The sequence below is a fragment of the Myotis nattereri genome, assembly GCF_964212035.1.
Source record: "Myotis nattereri genome assembly, chromosome: 6".
Taxonomy (NCBI): Eukaryota; Metazoa; Chordata; class Mammalia; order Chiroptera; family Vespertilionidae; genus Myotis; species Myotis nattereri.
In genome coordinates, this window is record NC_138081.1 from 56,301,584 (window position 1) to 56,319,966 (window position 18,383).

At 40.5% G+C, this 18,383-nt stretch overlaps 1 protein-coding gene across 1 annotated transcript in view; it reads right to left on the reverse strand.

Annotated features, from left to right (window-relative positions):
- ASCC3 (activating signal cointegrator 1 complex subunit 3) overlaps nt 1–18,383 on the reverse strand; it is a 257,401-nt gene that overhangs the window by 8,815 nt on the left and 230,203 nt on the right. The gene's annotated exons all lie outside the window — the stretch shown is intronic.

Sequence of the window (18,383 nt, forward strand, 5' to 3'; positions counted from 1 at the left end):
TGGCACAGGCCCTCTCTACGGGAGCTGATGTCAGCTTAAACAAAAAACAAACACACAAAATTTCCCAAGCATTACACATAAATATATAATGAAAATGGGAGCCAGAGAACAAATTAGAGTTGGATTGAAGGGAACAATCTCCTACAGCATTCATTGTACAGTACTTCCTACAAAGTGCACATTTTTAGATTTTTTAGGGTGGCAATGACAGCCAGATAACACTGGTACACAATAATAAAACAAAGAGAAAAATTTACTGTACTTTGGGAGCAAATACCTATATCATTCACTGTATCAAGACCATTAACATTGTGGATTATAGAGAACAACACAGACTGATGAACAGGGACAGATCCAAAGACAGAGAAACAGCGATCAGACTATCAATCCCCAGAGGGAAAGTAGGGGAGGGAGGGGGTAAGGGGAAGAGATCAACCAAAGGACTTGTATGCATGCATATAAGCCAAACCAATGGACATGGACAACAGGGGGATGAGAGCAAGAGTTGGGGGGAGGGGAGAATGGGGGTTAATGGGGGGGATAAGGACACATTTGTAATACCTTAACTAATAAAGAATTTAAAAAAAAAAGACCATTAACAGCTGCACTAAAATAGTAAATCTGTCTTTCCCAAATTTAAAATCAATAATGGTAAGGTGATAGGAAGTTTCCTTGACAAAAATTTACTTTCCCCCCAAAGAGGACAACATTCCACACGCTAGCAAAGGGGCACTTCCAGTGATACACTGAGATGATGAGAAGCTATTCATATTAGTCTATACATTTAATCTAATGTTTTATGGACAAACAAATGCTGCACTTGCTTAAGGCAAAACTAAACAGTGAAATCTTATTTAAACAAAGGAGATGTTTACACAGGCAAAGCTATTTCAATTAAATTAGATTCTGGAGAATGCTGACTTAAAGACACAGACATTAGTATCCTGATCCAAGGCAGCTATTTACATAGTTTTAGGAGAGTCCTCTCTTATTTTGGGAAATAAAGAGATGAAGGTAAGAGAAATTAGATGTACCTAGTACATAACATCATATTAATAGTAAATATCTCACCAACAGTAAAATACTTATCAAATGTACAAAATCTATTAGCAGATTTTTAGAAATAATTTTTAAGGTATATTATTTTAGTAAAATTAATTTGCCATACTACTTAGTACTATTGAGACAGACACATTTTTTTCTTCTAAGTTTTGGATTTCCTATTTTATGTTCTCTAAGTTACAGAATGTCAAATAGCTTTAAAAACATATGGCTAAACCAATCTGTGGTCTTTTCATTTACATCCCAGGGAAACGGGTCGATGTTTCTGGATATCATGGTTAATGTGTTGGAACGGGCAAATTGGTCTTGAGCACCCATGAGTCCATTAATTATACATCATAAAGCCTGAGTGCTGGTACAATAAACATATTTACATGTATAAGTATGTATAGCAGTGTGTTTACATGTACAAACATACATGTTCATAAATCTAGGGAAATCTACTTCTATTTTTCCTGTTTCTCTGCAGAGCTGATTAAAACACTCTGCCTTTCTTTGAAGTGCATGAGACAAGCAGGTCATGATGAACACCACCCAGATAAAAACAGCATTAGTGCACAAGTCACAACTCTTGAGTTCTTTGAGGGAACGGCAAAGGAAAGGAGAAATGAATAATTATATCTAATCCAGAATCATGATGATGTTAGAAGTTGTAATGCGGAGTAACTATGGTGATTTTACTTGTGATTTTACATTACAGCTTGACTGGAAATAAATTCCAGACCAAAGGCTCACATATTAGAAGAGTTGGATGGATGGACCATATGTTTTTAACTTTGAAGTTTTCATGATGAAGTTGAAAGATCTTATAAAATTTATGAGAGCTCCCCACAATTTTTCATTGTATGACCCAGATGTGAAAATGTAAAAAATCATGCAAAGTGATTGCTTACATGAAGTAAATGAGAATTTGTATTGTGAATTGGAAACTATTATTTATCTTGTTTTCATTTAGAGAAAAGGCAGGTGGGGAGACCGGGAATCTGGGATGATAAAAGATTCTGCGACTACTTGAATGTGGTGAGCCAAGTGTTCAAGCCCTTAGTTCTCTGCTCAGTCACTCCCTGGCCTGTCCTGTTTTCTTCGCCCCACCACTGCCTCAGTGCTGGCCCGCACCAAATCACCTGAAATGTTATAAAAACCCCTTTATTCTCATCTAATTCTTCTTCAATTCCTAGTTTATACTGTTACCAAAGTAAATTTTTAGAGAAATAAAACTGATCGTGTTATTTCTCTGCTTGCATTACTTCAATGGCTTTGCACTGCGTGGAGGACAAAAGCTAACAAGCTTCTCTGCATGCCAGTCAACACCTCTGATGAGTCTGTTCCTGGCACATCCACGGGCCCTTCCTATACTAAGTGACGGACAATGTCCCACATTCGCCCTTGCTCTTAATGTTCTTTTTGCCCTTGCACTCACTGCTCCTTCATCTCATCTGCCCAGGAAATGCCTATTCACCCTTCGTCTAGCTCGAATGCTGCTCCTTCCTGTGAAGCCTCCCTGTTCTTCCAGATGGGTTGCAGGCACTTCTTTCCTATGCCTCTGCAGCTCTTGCCACGTCCACAGGCCACCACCGCCCTATTGTGATTCTCTGTTTACACGTCTGCCTTTAAACGGTAGGCTCCTTGACAGCAAGAATCTGGAAATATTCCTTGTCACCATACTCTTGGTGTAGTGCACTCAAAAAATACTCTTTTTATTAGTGAAAATTCCATTACAACAATTATAACAGTGTTCTGCCCATGTTATTGTGCATCTCCCAAAGATTATTAATAGAGTGTAGGGAAAAAATTACAAGTTTTGATATAAGATGGACACAGGTTTAAATCCCAATTTTGTCCCACTTGCTATGTGTAAATTTTGGGGAATCACCTAACTTTATCATGCTAGATTTCTCATTTTTAGAAGAGAAATGTACCCTTAAGGGGTACTATACCTCCTTATAGGATAATGTACGACATAAGATGTCTAATATACTGCCCAGAATGTAGCAGATGTCAATCAACAGATGCCTATTTTTAAAGTTCTTCTATGAAGAGAAAAGAACACCCTAAAGCAATCCACCCTTTCTAACAGGGACCTCTATTGGGCCCTTTGGTGTTGATTTCTGCACTGAGTAGTAGCACAAGGCTTAAGGGGGCCGCACATGCGAGGCTGGAAGCAGGTGCGTGGAACAGGCAGAATATTCATTAGGAGAGGTGTGCAATTAGAAGAAAGCCAAGGGACAAGGCCAAAGACAGACCCTGTAGCTCAGGCCAAACTGAAGGATGTGGGCTTGGTTCTCAGTTTGAGTGGGCAAGCCACGATATTGTTCACAGGTACACACCTGACAGGGCTAAGGCCAAGGGATGGTCCATGTAAATGGGTGGTCCCGGTAGCCTGAGCCTGGGATGGACTCCCTGTGTCTCCTATCTGTTATAGCAGTCCTCCCGGTTTTGATAGCAGCTAGAGATTATGGCTCAGTTCTCTAGGCCATCCCGAAGTCCTTTACAGATATATAATATTCAACAACAAAAAGGTTGTTTTAGGATACTAAGGAGAAATAACTGGACATTTTTACCAGTTTAGCATTAACATGAGGAAAATACACAGTCCCTGTTTACTGCTAATCCACTTTCTACTTGGCATGCTACCTCCCAGGCAAAGCTAATATGATTCTAAGTATAGGGGCCAAATGGATGGGTCTGACTCTGTGTATGAGACTTTCTCCTACTAAGTTGGAATCAATTTTAATTCCTTGTCATGTCCAGCTGTGACAGGATGGAAATATGATTTATAACACTGTATTCATTTATAAAATGACACTACAATTAAAACTTTATCATGATTAACATAAACTGTGGGGCTGTCATTTATGAGAGCAGGTGATGAGTTTGATTTTGAATGTATTTTAACTAAGGTGCCACTATAAAGCCACATGAGAGATTCAGGTAAAAATGAGCTCAGGAGAGAATATGGGCTAGGAGTACGAACTTAGAAATCTTGCGCATGAAGTGGGCAGCCAGAAGAGTTAAAACGAGCAGCTTAGGGGCAGAGGTGAGGATAGCAGAGTGGGGGTTACCTGGAGATGAGAACTGTGAGGGTGGGAAAGGATAAAGAGGTGAGGGCATTTAAGGCACTCTCAGGGCACTACTGAAACAACTACGATTAGAGTGGTCATTTGTAAAGTGTGTATTATTTGTCAAACACTCTGATAACGATGTAATATAAGTTATTGAATTTGAACCCATTACGCAAATGAATATACTGTGGCTCAGAGCAGTTAAAAAAAGAAACACCTGCCTAAATCCCCACTATACCCACTTACACAGTTCTGGTAAGTGGGTATAGTAGGGACTTAAATTCTGGGGAGCTTGACTCTGAAGTTCTTACTTTTAACCAGTATAGGTACTGCCTATAAAGTTAAGGATGCAAGGAAGGTTGTATGAAATTCCAGAAGGTCTTATATTAGACAGCAGATCCTATGGTAAATGTGCTACTAGGTAAAATGGAACTCTGAGAAGCTCTTCTGACAAGACAATGCTTAAAGCAAACACTAAGTTTGGATTAAGTAGAAACAGATGGATAACTCCTACTAAACACTTGATTCCGGTTTGAAGATGGTTTCGTATACCAGAAAGAGACCTGGCCTGACAGCTTAGAGTATTATGCCTTTAAATTAAATGTAAGATTTTAGGCAAATCACTTCACCATTGGTATTCATTTTTCTCATCTGAAAAATCAAGGAGTTTGATTAGGCTTGTGTTTATCTCCTGTAAGCTTTAATCTTTCATCACTGAAATGCCAATATACTCATATTATATTGCTACTTATTTTTATAAGGTTCACTTTCTATCTTTCCAAGTGGACTGTAGTATCTCTGAAGTCAGAGGCAGGAAAACCTAAGTCAAAAAAGAAGGCAGCACATACCAAGCACAGAATCAGCTGCAGACAGAAAAGACCCTCTTGGGATCAGAGGAAGATGAGGTTTCTGCTGCTGGGTGTGTGGGCCTCCCAGGAAAGAGAGGCTTCAGCTAGTCCCCAAAGACCTCACACACAGCATCAGTGGAGAGAGAGAGAAGCTTTGGGGTGAACAGGATGGATGCTGACAGCATTCATATTACAGGGTCTCAATCATCTCAGTAAGTGGGAGGTGATGTTTCTTGCTGGGAGAAGGTGTACTGGAAAGGAGAAGGAAAAAGTTTGGAAAAGTAGTGTGTGTGTGTGGGGGATTAATTAAAAACTAGCACAACAGTGAGTTTTAAAAGCATGATTTTGAAGCAATAATTATAGAAATAATTAGAAACAATTAGAAATTAGAGAAGCAACTAGCAATGTTTTATGATTTTTTTCTAGCAATAGTGATTACGATTAATTTGGGTGTTGAAACAGAGACTTCAGATGTTGACAGAGAATCCAGAGAGTTGACAGATCTGAGCCTACTGGTGACATCACTGTAGAAAAGGTCAACTGTAGGGCCAATGCTTTTAGGGTGGCAAGTGAGTAGGGACTGAACTAATGGATGAGGAAAGCATAAGTGGTTCCAGGTCCAATGAGTAACAGAAATGTTCAGTTAAGCTGATTGGTACAGAACTTGTGGTTAGAGAGGAGAGTCAGAGGGTGATACCACGAAGGTGGTGCCTAAAGTGGTCAGAATACGGTAATTATTAGAGTGGATCGGTCTGGGGTGCATGCAATTATGAAGTAGAAAAGGGATATATTGAAGCCACTATGATGACTGCAAGAGAAGAGATGGTGCTGAAGACTATGAATGGGTGTTTGAGAAAGGTTAGAGAAAGATCTACAATCTAGAACATACTTGAAAGATAAATTTTGCAGACATTGACAGTAAAACATAAATGGATGAAAGAAGCAGAAATCTGAAAAGAAAGATGTTGATGGGGGGATGGGAGGAGGCAGACCTTAATGATTGGAACAATAAAAAGAATTAGCCAACTCAGAAGTTTCTGAGGAAATGTAGAATTGGGGTAGTATATGTGTCTGCCTATGTCTGACTGAGAAGCAAGAGAGGGAAGAGTGAGAAAGGAAGGAGAGATGGATGAGGAGAGAGGGAGAGACCAAAAACAAAGAGAGGTACACAAACTATACACATCCCAGACCTCATTCTCATATGGATAAAATGATAAAGTTATGATTTCATCCTGGTTTTCCAATTCATATCTGTGCTCATTACCCTATATTCTACTACTTCTGAATGATCTATACTAATAAAAGGGTAATATGCTAATTAGACCAGACATCTTCTGGACGTCCTTCCAGACAAAGTTATGGTGGTAGGGGCTGAGGCAGAGGCTGTTAAGGGTGATCAGACTGGCAGGCAGAGGTGGTTAGGGGCAATCAGGCCGGCAGGCAGAGGTGGTTAGGGGTGATCAGGCCAGCAGGGGAGCAGTTAGGGGCATCAGGCTGGCAGGCAGAGGTGGTTAGGGGTGATCAGGCAGGCAGGCAGGCGAGTGGTTAGGAGCCAGCAGTCCCAGATTGCGAGAGGGGTCCCAGACTGCGAGAGGGCACAGGCTGGGCTGAGGGACTCCCCTCTGCCCCCTCCCCCCCCAGTGCACAAATTTTTGTGCACCGGGCCTCTAGTCTATATATATATATAAAAGCCTAAGTGACTGGACAACCAGATGACCAGATGACAGGATGACCAGCTGATAGCTATGATGCACACTGACCACCAGGGGGCAGACACTCAATGCAGGATCTGCCCCCTAGTGGTCAGTGCGCTCCCATGGCAGGAGCACCGCTCAGCTGACAGACGGGCGCCAGACACTGGGCTGACAGCTGGTGAGCGCAGCTTCAGAGACAGGTGCAGCGGGACTGGAATGAACAGGAGCAGCGCAGCGCCCAGCCCAGGCTCAGGCTCCTCCCCGGTCACCTGCCACTTTGCGCACTACTTTGTGCTGTGCAGGATGATGCGGACAGCGGACTGGAGCCCAATGAGCTGGTGGGTAAGGCCGGGCTGCAGCAGCACAGAGGTCCACTGATCCCCACAGGCCAGGCCAAAGGACCCCACTGGTGCATGAATCCATGCACCGGACCTCTAGTTTACATATACCCTTCAAGAAGGGTTTAAAGTGGTCTATCTGTCCTCTTTCCTTACATAACAGAAGAATACAAACTCCAGACAAATTACCATACATTTAATTGATCATAGTGTCTGAACTAATTTTGTCAACACAATTTTTGAAAAACAAAATTTTAAATTAATTGAATCTATCATTTGGTTTTAACTACATCTTAGTATTTGATATACAGGCATTAAATATATTTTCAAACAAAATTGAATTCTGGATTTAAATAATCCAAGGGTAAAACAGAAACTTTGAGCACTGTGACCACCAAATTAAGATAACTTCATTGCAAGGAAATAGAATTGTTGGCTTAGGCCACACAAAGGAAAGCTAAGTCCTTTACTGTACATCAAGAATTATGTTATCAGGTGGATAAAAAGATTAGGTCTAAGGTCCATTATTAAAATTTTCTAAACTTCAGTTTAAAAAGTCTGTGAATGATGATGTAATGTACAACATGGGGAATATAGTCAATAATATTGTAATAATTTTGTTCAATGCCAAAAGGTTACTAGAACTGAATTGGTGATCACTTCATAAGGTATATGGATGTTGAGTAACTATGTTCTATACCTGAAAATAATATATGTCAACTATACTTTAATAAAGAAAACCCAAAACAAAAAATCCCACCACAAGAAGAAATAGTCTGTGAACTTGGTCCTTAGTGTCTTCAGGACAGGCTGCAGGGTGTCTTGGTGAAGTGGCATGGAGGAGGCTCCAGCCTCTCTACCCCTCTCAGCATTCTGATGACTTGCACCCTCTCCTCCTCCCTCTCAAGGAACCTATTCTCCTTTTCCTCACATCCCCCGAGAGCCATCCTAAAGTATGGAATGATAGTGTAGGGGTTACAACGATCACATGAAAATAAGATAATGACAAAGGTTGAAATGACTAGATAATGGTGCTACTTGTGTTCAAATTAAGCGACATAAAGATAAAATACTATCAGAGTTTAAGGGGCAGATTTATTTAGTCTAGAATGATAAAAAATGATTTTAATTTATTTATAAAAAGATTGTTATATATAGAATGTCTTGAGAGAGCAACATACTATGGAAAGATCATAAAAACAATGGAAATCTGAGAAATTCAAGGCCAAGAGGAGCCAAGAAGACATAACAACTGAATGTAAGGTGGTATCTTAAATGAGACCCTAGAACAGAAAAAGAACATTAAGTAAATGGAGAATTCTGAATGAATATGGACTCTAGTTAATAATAATCAATATCAGTTCATTAATTATGACAAAAGTACCATGTTAACATAAGTTAGTAATAGAGGAAAACTGGGTATGAATATCTGGGAACTCTGTTCTATCTTTGCAACTTTTCTGTAAATCTAAAATTATAAAATAGAAAGTTTAGAAAAAAAACAACTATGGAAATTCATCCCAGGCAGCCTGTTAAAACATTAGTTGTTAGACATCTGCTAGGAAATAAATGCACTACTTAGTTGAAGAGCTCCCAGCAGTTTTACGATGATGGGAAAACCGGAAAAAAGCTTTCTTGATAGAAAGGCACACTCCTTTCAAGGTTCAGGTCAGTGGTAAATAATGACCCAATATTTTGTCAATAATTAAAATGCTATAAATATGTTCATAAGAATCTTTTTCTATAGCAACAGTTGTTCACAGTAACTTTCTCCTGAACTTTTACCCCCAGAAGGTTAGCATTCAGGAAGCTCAGCTGCTGTCTAACAAACTTAATTAATCAAAAAGTCATTTCCGAGTTGTAACTATGAGTAAAAGCGCTTCAAGTGCGCTAGCAAGACTACAAGTTAATCAAAATGCTAATGCAGTACAAATTAAAGTTGTGATTAACATTTCACAGTAGCTGCTTAAGTGAACTGATCACACAAATGGGTTAAGCATTACTCATTTCCTACAGCCCCAACCGGGAAAAGGGTTGTTATGTGGGTATGAGGAGAGGAGCTGGGGGTAGAAGTATCCTTCATAATAGCATCATATCATCAATAAACCATCACCAATTGTCTTACAAAAGCTTACAGGTAGAGTCACCGTGCAGGAAACAGCCTTCCAAATTATATTACAGTCCTTGAAGGGAGATTGTCTATAAATCCATAAAAGTAAAGGTGTTTAATACCTCAAAATCCACACATTTGTGTTAGTTTTGGAAATGCTAAATGCATCAACTCCATGTTGCTTCTGAAATGGGGAATGGTGCTTTGTTTTAGGTGTTCTGCTGTAGAATTAAAACATAGCTTTGATATTAGAAGATGATTCTGCACTCTACTGTGGACCTTTGCAGTTGGAAGAATAATCACTCAGGATTAAGTTCATTTAGAATTACTTGTTTTTAAATAGTCACCCATTAATAAAACTTCATCAGGCTCCTATGCCAAGACATGAGCTCCTGGCAGCCTGTCCAGGACTGCAGCCTGAATTAGACTTCCCCGCCTCTATGAATTTGATAAGGTCACACTAATGTTTACAACAGACTACATGTGTTGGTAGACAATTCAGACTTGGCAGATAATCTTTAAAACATTATGAGAATCTACACATAATAAATTGCCCTTTTCAATCTTCTCCTAAAAAAGAACTAGATAGGAAAAAGTGAAGTATTTATTCATCCCATTCCCCCATGACATACTGAGAGATACTATGTGCCAAGAATTATGCCCAAGTCACCTTAACAGTCAGTGACATTATAAATAGTTATTGATAAGGTTCCAGCATACCTTGCATGGTACAAAATCCTCCAAATGTATGCTCATAGTATTAATATTCCTTGAAACATACTTATAAAAGAGATATATCTAAAAACTTAATAGTGTAATTTTCATTTTAGGATAATTTAAAGACTTGAGTTGCAATTATTAACTCTTCAAATTGTGGACTACTAACTATGTATAATCCAATTTTGGAAGTCTAAAAATTATTTACTTATAAGCCATCTATCTTTTCTTCAAAATAATTTGAAGAAGCTCTCTGAAGCTTATTGTGCTATGCTCTCCATGTAAAGGTAGTCTGTTCATTTAGTCTAACTACAAGCATTTAAAAATATGACAGGATTCTACTAAGAACACATAGAAAATTTTATCTACCATTTTCTGTATCAAAACATTTCTTAATAAGAATTAGACTAAGGACTTGACTAAGTACTCCTTTTGTTAAGCTCCGTAATACCTGGACTATTTTCACTGGTAACTGTATTTGACTCTATGATTCTAAAACTTGTTATTTACTTGACACTGACATTCTTCAATACACTGACAACCCACAGAGCCTGTGCTTAGTGCACCCATAGGTAAATATTCCTCAAAGGTTACATTAGCTTTGCTCCATGGCAGCTCTATCTCCTGGCATTATCAAATATTCTATGCTTTTAATCTACTACAAATGGGAGTGATTTATTAATGGGAATATAGACCCAGGCATAGTCATAGTATTTTTCAGTTAAAAGAATTAGGTCAATAAGAAATATTCATATAATCATATTTTTTTTGCTTCCAGTATCAGATTCTTCCTATTCTCAGATCCTAAAATGTACATGCATACATATCTTGTTATTAATTAACATACTTTTTAAAAAATATATATTTTATTGATTTTTTTACAGATAGGATTTTTTACAGATAGGAAGGGAGAGAGATAGTTAGAAACATCGATGAAAGAGAAACATCGATCAGCTGCCTCCTGCACACTCCCTACTGGGGATGTGCCCGCAACCGAGGTACATGGCCTTGATCGGAATCGAACCTGGGACCCTTGAGTCTGCAGGCTGACGCTCTATCCACTAAGCCAAACCAGTTAGGGCCTAATTAACATACTTTTAAAACTAGGTTGAAGATGCAATGTTTTTTTCAGAATAATAGTGGGTTCTAGAAAATTATAGTACTAGTTATTTTACATGTAATACACTTTTAAAGTTTATTAAGATATTGTTATAAAGATAAAAATGTCAGATTATTGTTTTGAAGTTTGGGCTAAACAATAACTCCACCAACAACCTTTTAGGATTTGATTTTGCAAATTTAAGAAGGTTCTCTAAATGGAGAAAAGTATAGAAATTGCCTTTATTTATGCAGCTTATTAAAGTTATTTTTTGACTAGCACTTTTTATGACAATTGATCAAGGCTTTTAGAACATATTAATTTGAGTAGTAGATGAACTACATATTATTTCATCTGTGAAAGAGAAGAGTGAAACTCAGTAGTTCAAAAGACGGGCATTACGGAATATATATATATATATATATATATATATGTATATATATATATATATATATGGCTAAGTGTCTGTCTGACCGGTAGCTATGATGTGCACTGGCCACCAGGGGGCAGACGCTCAATGCAGGAGCTGCCATTATGCGCACTGGCCATTTAAAAATAAACGGTACCATGGACCTGGCACTGACAAACCAACTCAGCTTCTCCCAAGTGGGACACAGGCCCCACCACCACCTCGGAGCGACACCCCACCAAATTGCGGCTAATGCTGCCAAGACCCCATGGTGCAAAGTGCAGCCCATAGCCCAGCCCAGCCCAGCCCAGCCCAGCCTGGAAACAGTCACTGTGGGTGCCCAGTAATGACATCACATAGCAACACCTGGCTTCCTCTCCCTAGCGACTAGCCTCCTTGAAGTTTCTTCAGCCCAGGAACCCAACTTGCTTTATAGCCAGGTGCAAACATTTTACACTTTAACCAAATGTTTGTGAAGCATTTTCACGTGCCTTATCTCATTTGATCCTCACAGTTCTGGAGTAGGTAGATAGGAGACTCGGTAGAATCCTATTTTCTTTTCATTAGCCGGAAAACAGAGAGTTAGTACATTTAGAAACTTGACGTGACTGAAAAGAAATGGTGGAACTTGAAAATAACTTCAGGTTTTCTCACTGCACAGAATATAGTCAAACACTGCTGCAGCTAAATATTTTACCCTTTGTTCTCCCTGTGTGATCTACAATAATAATCTGCTGTGTGTTGCTATTTACTACTGTGTTGCTGACAATTACCTGAAAGAGAAGTTGGGGTGCTTCACTGGGCTGGAAAAAGTTTAGCTAAGTCAGAAAGCATGTCTAATTAAGCAAGTTTATCTATATATATAAAGCTCTCGCTGGCGCCAATCACACGCGTGTGTTTCAATCTGTCATTGAATTTGGTTGACCACTTCTATTATAGAGAAAGGGTGAATAGCGACATTAAAATATTTCTTCTAATTAATTTCCTTTCAAAGTGCATGAATCCGTGCACTGGGACACTAGTATAAAATAATAGCTTCTATATTAAAGTTAGATTCAAGAATTTATAAAACAGAGGAAACCATCATAACATAGCTCCTTAAAGATCTTCCTTTCAAGAACTGAATCACATAGATTATTATTAAGGCAGGTCCTCTAGTTTACTTTTGCCTATTTCCATTAGGGCAATGGAACATGAATTCAATCTGTATAAATATGTTCCTTTATGTAGAATAGAGAACTTTATACTTTTGCTCAATAGTAAAGAGAAGATGTCTGCTATCATTTGGGGAGTTGCTAGTTCCATATCTTGGGGCAAAGAATCTCTGAGATTGCCTATTGCTACTAAAGGTTTGAAGGTTTTCAGAAAAGCATCAGTGAGATGGACAAAGGCTATCTCCAAGGATTTCTCATTAGTGGTGGTGGTGATAAGCCAGTGAAAGAAGCCAATAATCCAACCTGAACAGAGAAGGCAAACCTTCAAGAAAGAAAGAGGAATATAAAATGTATGCATGTGTATTTTAATAGTAAAACTATGCATAGGTTGTTCTAGTGTGCACATACTATGTATTACAGGGTCATCTTGTAATTCTGTTGGCATTCTCCTTTCTCCTATGGTTGTATCTCCAGTCTGACCTTTCCCCCATTATTTCCAATTATTGTAGTTTTAGGAAAGAATGTGGGGAAGTTACGTGATTAATTCATGGTTGATCTAGCATACTATAAAATCCTCAAGAAGAATCATAAGCAGTTGCTACAAAAGAAAAAAACAAACAGCATATCAACTGGACACTGTAGAGTGATATAATAAAGCAATTACAAATATCAATCATATCAACAAGTCCCTCTTAGAAACTGGTTAAAGTAATTATAGACAGACTGTTGAAAAGGGAACTGGAGTAATTAACGGAAGGTGATTTGAGTACACAATGAAAAGGAGGGATTAATTTAAAAATTCTTAGTTTAAAAAAAGTGGAAATTCCTGTGAAGTTCTCACATTTTAAAACAAATTCTGACAAGACCACAAGTACAATTTTAAAATCCATCTTTATAGGACAACGGAATCCTTATATGATTTGGCTTAGTATTGCATTTAGGTAGTTTTTCATGTAAATAAAAATGATTTTAATGTAAAGACTTATGTCATTTTTAGAAAAGATCAGAGATATTAGGGCAGGATTTAGAGTCCAGGTTTCCATATGTACTGCCTCAACATATCACCTTTAGTTTATTTAACTTCTCTGAACAGCAATTCCTTTGTCCTTTGATTAAAAAAAAAAACAGTGTGAGGGAGAGAGCTAATCAAAACACCAGGCACTTTTCACCAGTTCTAGCTTTGCCATCACATTTGGAAAATTTAGACAAGTCATTTTATTTTTTGATACTTCTTATTTGTAAATTTTCCGCCCATAAAAGCTAACAAAGTTTTTTCTTTGGTATATTTGGTACAGAAATTATGCCACATCATTTACTACATTCTACAAATATGTTTTAAAGTTAACGTGATCAAGAAGAGGAGCTCAAAGGTGAATGGCAAGAATAATCAATTCCATAAATTGTCCAATTTATAAATTAGAATATTTTAAGAAGATTAAAAAATTGAGATATGTATAGAAATTTTTACCCTTATTTTTGTTGAGTGGGATAGAAATGGAAATGTTCGTAACAGAAAAATATTAAAAGGATCCATAACAAAAACACCTTAAAAGAATTGACATAAATGACCTTGATTCCTAACTTTAGATGGGTACAAGAGAAGGCAAGCTATATTGTATATTCTGACTTAAGCCAGAGTAAGTTACCACTACAACAACTATTGTTTTCTTTTGTGAAAGATTACCTAGGACATAGGTAGTCAAAATTAAGGAGTTTTCATAATCTAAATGATGGCTCAAGAAAAAGGTATATTTCTAGAAAATAAAGGGAGAATAAAAATCTTTAGAGTTAAATGACTATGGAAAAGCAAGGAAATAGAACTATTGAGAATGAGGATACTAAGACAGACCTAGTTCTCTGAGTTCTCAAATTGTTGTTTACTTTAAACATTAACACTAATGCCACACTCTTGTAAGGTACTACCAGTATTTTACTCAGGCACTGGGGTTAAGTGACTTTCCTAAGCCTTATCCTATCTAATAAAAGAGAAACATGGTAATTAGCATACGACTGCTACCCTTCCCATTGGCTAATCAGGGCAATATGCAAATTAACTGCCAGCCAAGATGGCAGCCGGCAGCCAGGCAGCTTGAAACTAACATGAGGCTTGCTTGCCTCAGTGACGGAGGAAACCAACGTTCCCCGCCTGCCTTGCCGGCCTCTGAGCCTGCAGTTTAAGAAACATTGTAACAAATATAGAAGCTAAACAAAACCCCAGAAACCTGCTTTCAGCGAGCCAGGATCTCAGAGCTGGAGTTATACATTGTTTCGATTATAGAACCTAAACAAACCAGATACCTGCTTTCAGCAGCGGAGGCCTAAGAGCTGGAGCCTCAGAGCTAAAGCTGGCCCAGAATAAAAAAAGAAAAAGAAAAAAAGGAGCAGTTGGGAGCTTCAGCCCTCAGCCCCTCACCCAGACTGGCCAGGCACCCCAGTGGGGACCCCCACCCTGAAGGGTGTGTGACCAGCTGCAAACAGGCATCATCCCCTCACCCAGGCTGGCCAGGTACCTCAGTGGGGACCCCCACCCTGAAGGGTGTGTGACCAGCTGCAAACAGCCATCATCCCCTCACCCAGTCTGGCCAGGCACCCCAGTGGGGACCCCCACCCTGATCCAGGACACCCTTCAGGGCAAACCAGCCAGCCCCACTCATGCACCAGGCCTCTATCCTCTATAGTAAAAGGGTAATATGCCTCCCAGCACTGGGATCAGCGGAGCCACGAGGCCTCCTGGCACCGGGATCAGCAGGGCCGAGAGGCCTCCCGGCACCGGGATCAGCGTGACAGGGGGCAGCGCCCAAACCCCCTGATCACCCTGCGGCTCTGTGTGTGACAGGGGGCGGGGCCACAACCTCCCTATCCGCCCTGCTCTGTTCGTGAGAGGAGAAGGTACCCCAACCTCCTGATCAGCCCTGCTCTGTGCCTGATACAGGGGAGCTCCCCAAGCCCCTGATTGCCCTGCGGCTCTGTGTGTGACAGGGTGCGGCGCCCCAACCCCCCCCCCCCCCCCCACGGGCCCTGCTCTGTGTGTGACAGGGTAGAGCCATAACCTCCCCATCGGCCCTGCCCTGAGTGTGACAGTGGCGGCGCCCCAACCCCCTGATCCGCCCTGCTCTGTGCGTGACAGGGGGCAGTGCCCCAACTCCCCTATCGGCCCTACTCTGTGAGGGACGGGGGGAGCTCCTCAACCCCCTGATGGGTCCTGCTCCGTGCGTGACAGGGGGAGCTCCCCAACACCCTGATCGACCCTGCTCTGTGCATGACAGGGTAAGGAGCCCCAACCCCCCTGATGGGCCCTGCTCTGTGCATGACAGGGGGCAGCGCCCCAACCCCCAGATTGGCCCTGCTCTGTGCGTGACGGGGGTGGCGCCGCAACCTCCCCATCAACCCTGCGTTGAGTGTGACAGGGGCGGTGCCCCAACCCCCCAATCGGCCCTACGCTGAGCGTGACTGAGGGTGGCATCGCAACATCCCAATCGGCCCTGCTCTGAGCCCGACCAGGAGCTGCACCTAGGGATTGGGCCTGCCCTCTGCCACCCGGGAGCAGGCCTAAGCCAGCAGGGCGTTATCTCCCGAGGGGTCCCAGACTGCGAGAGGGCACAGGCCAGGCTGAGGGACCCCCCCTTCCCCCTGAGTGTACAAATTTTTGTGCACTGGGCCTCTAGTAGTAAAATAGGAGCAGAGTTGAATTTATAGTAAAAGCTGGTGGCACTGAGTCGCACACACAAAACACAACGTCATTCTGATGTCCCATGAGGGCAACAGTGTAATTTTCAATCAGCCAGCAGAGCTGTTGCTTGGAAAACTGCTTGAACTAATGCTTTCTAAGGCCAACAGTATTCACACATCAAATGAGAATAGGGTACAATCATTAAAATGGTCAATCAGTCATGGAAAAGTTTATTTACTCTTAATTTTCTGCTCAAATTTTCCAAGGGCAACCCTTATATTCTTTCCTCTTCCTGGCTTGCTTTTATCATAATCTTACAAAAAATTTGCATAAATAAGAGATTTAAGATATGAAGCTTGTTGCCATCTCAGGACAACTAAGTTTCTTTCTAGGTGACTTCTGAAAAGCCAAGCCAACGTTTAAGAGGGTCATCAATAATGTTGTAATCTTATATAATAAAAGCCTAATATGCTAAGTGTCTGGTCGTCCGTTCAACCAATCAAAGCGTAATATGCTAATGATATGCTTAGGCCACTCAACTGCTCGCTATGACGTGCACTGACCACTAGGGGGCAGACAGTCAACCAGTCACTATGACACGCACTGACTACCAGGGGGCAGACGCTCCGACCAGGTTAGCTTCCTGCTGAGGTCTGGCCAATCGGGACTGAGTGAGACAGGCTGGACAAGCCCTGGAGCCCTCACGCGGTCCCTCCGCAGCTCGCCAACCTCCCGTGCACCTCCCCGGCCCTGATCATGCACTGGTGGGGCCCCTCAGCCAGGCCTGCACCCTCTCGCAATCTGGGAGCCCTCAGGGGGATGTTGGAGAGCTGGTTTCGGCCTGATCCCACAGGCCAGACTGAGGGATCCCACTGGTGCACAAATTTGTGCACCGGGCCTCTAGTTTATAATAAAGGAAAATCGCACACTCAATGTCTGACAATAGAGAACTCATTAAATAAACTATAACCTTCATGTGAAGGCATAAAGTGCAGTGATTATGCTTGAGAATACTTGATGTTATAAATTATTAAGTTAAAGGTTATAAAATAACACAATAAAAATTTGTAAAAGAAACAAGTGAAAGGACAAGTGTGTTTGTAAATGTACAAAGTAAAGGAGCATCTAAGCCTCTAAATACAAAAAAGAACTATAGTAACTATTTTACTCTAGCTAATACATTTGTTTTCTGGAGGAGGAAGGGTTAGTAATTCTAAAACTATATCAGGAGTATGCAAGAATTGGAGAAATAAGTAAATATATTTTGATTAGTGAGAGCCAGGTTTCTCACAGGTGGAGAAAGGAGTCATAAATTAACAAGGGGGGCGGGGGGCACCTAAAATGAACCCTTTGGTGTTGGATTGAAATTAAAGATATTAGAATGAACTCATGATTTTATGAATACAAATGTTTTTCACACATATAATCATACATACACTTATAGATAAACAACTGGATATAGATGTCTGTGTATACATAGTTCCATTTCCTAGTCTTGCCCACGAGTGGGTCTAGAGGCGAAGACACCCAGGTAGGGACAGAGTCAACAGGCACTCAGTTTTCAGTCTCTAAAACCATTCTCTGATAAAAAGAACTCAGGCTCTTTGGAAAAATGGCTGATTCCAGGCCTGGGACAGGGGAACAAGCACAAGACGCCAAAATGCGAGGTGGTGTTCACAAAATGATGGGGCATGTCACCGTGATCCAGGACCTAGTATGAGAGGCCCTAGTGCAGCCGTGGGCAAACTACGGCCCGCGGGCCGGATCCAGCCCATTTGAAATGAATAAAACTAAAAAAAAAAGACCATACCCTTTTATGTAATGATGTTTACTTTGAATTTATATTCGTTCACACAAACACTCCATCCATGCTTTTGTTCCGGCCCTCCGGTCCAGTTTAAGAACTCATTGTGGCCCTCGAGTCAAAAAGTTTGCCCACCCCTGCCCTAGTGGCTGACACTGAGACAATATAAGTAGCAAAATAAATGACAGTAATGGATTTTACCTCGTAGAATAAAACAAACACTCGTGAATCTATACTTACACAAATAAATAAATAAATAAAGTTCTTTTTTACAGTAAATTCTGGGAATAAAGGAAATAGAAACCATAAGAATAATAATTATTTCAGACAAAAATCACCAATGGATACTGAAAATAATGTAAGAAAGTATGATGAGAAACAGAATATTCGCATAATCTCAAACCTCTAAGTATCTT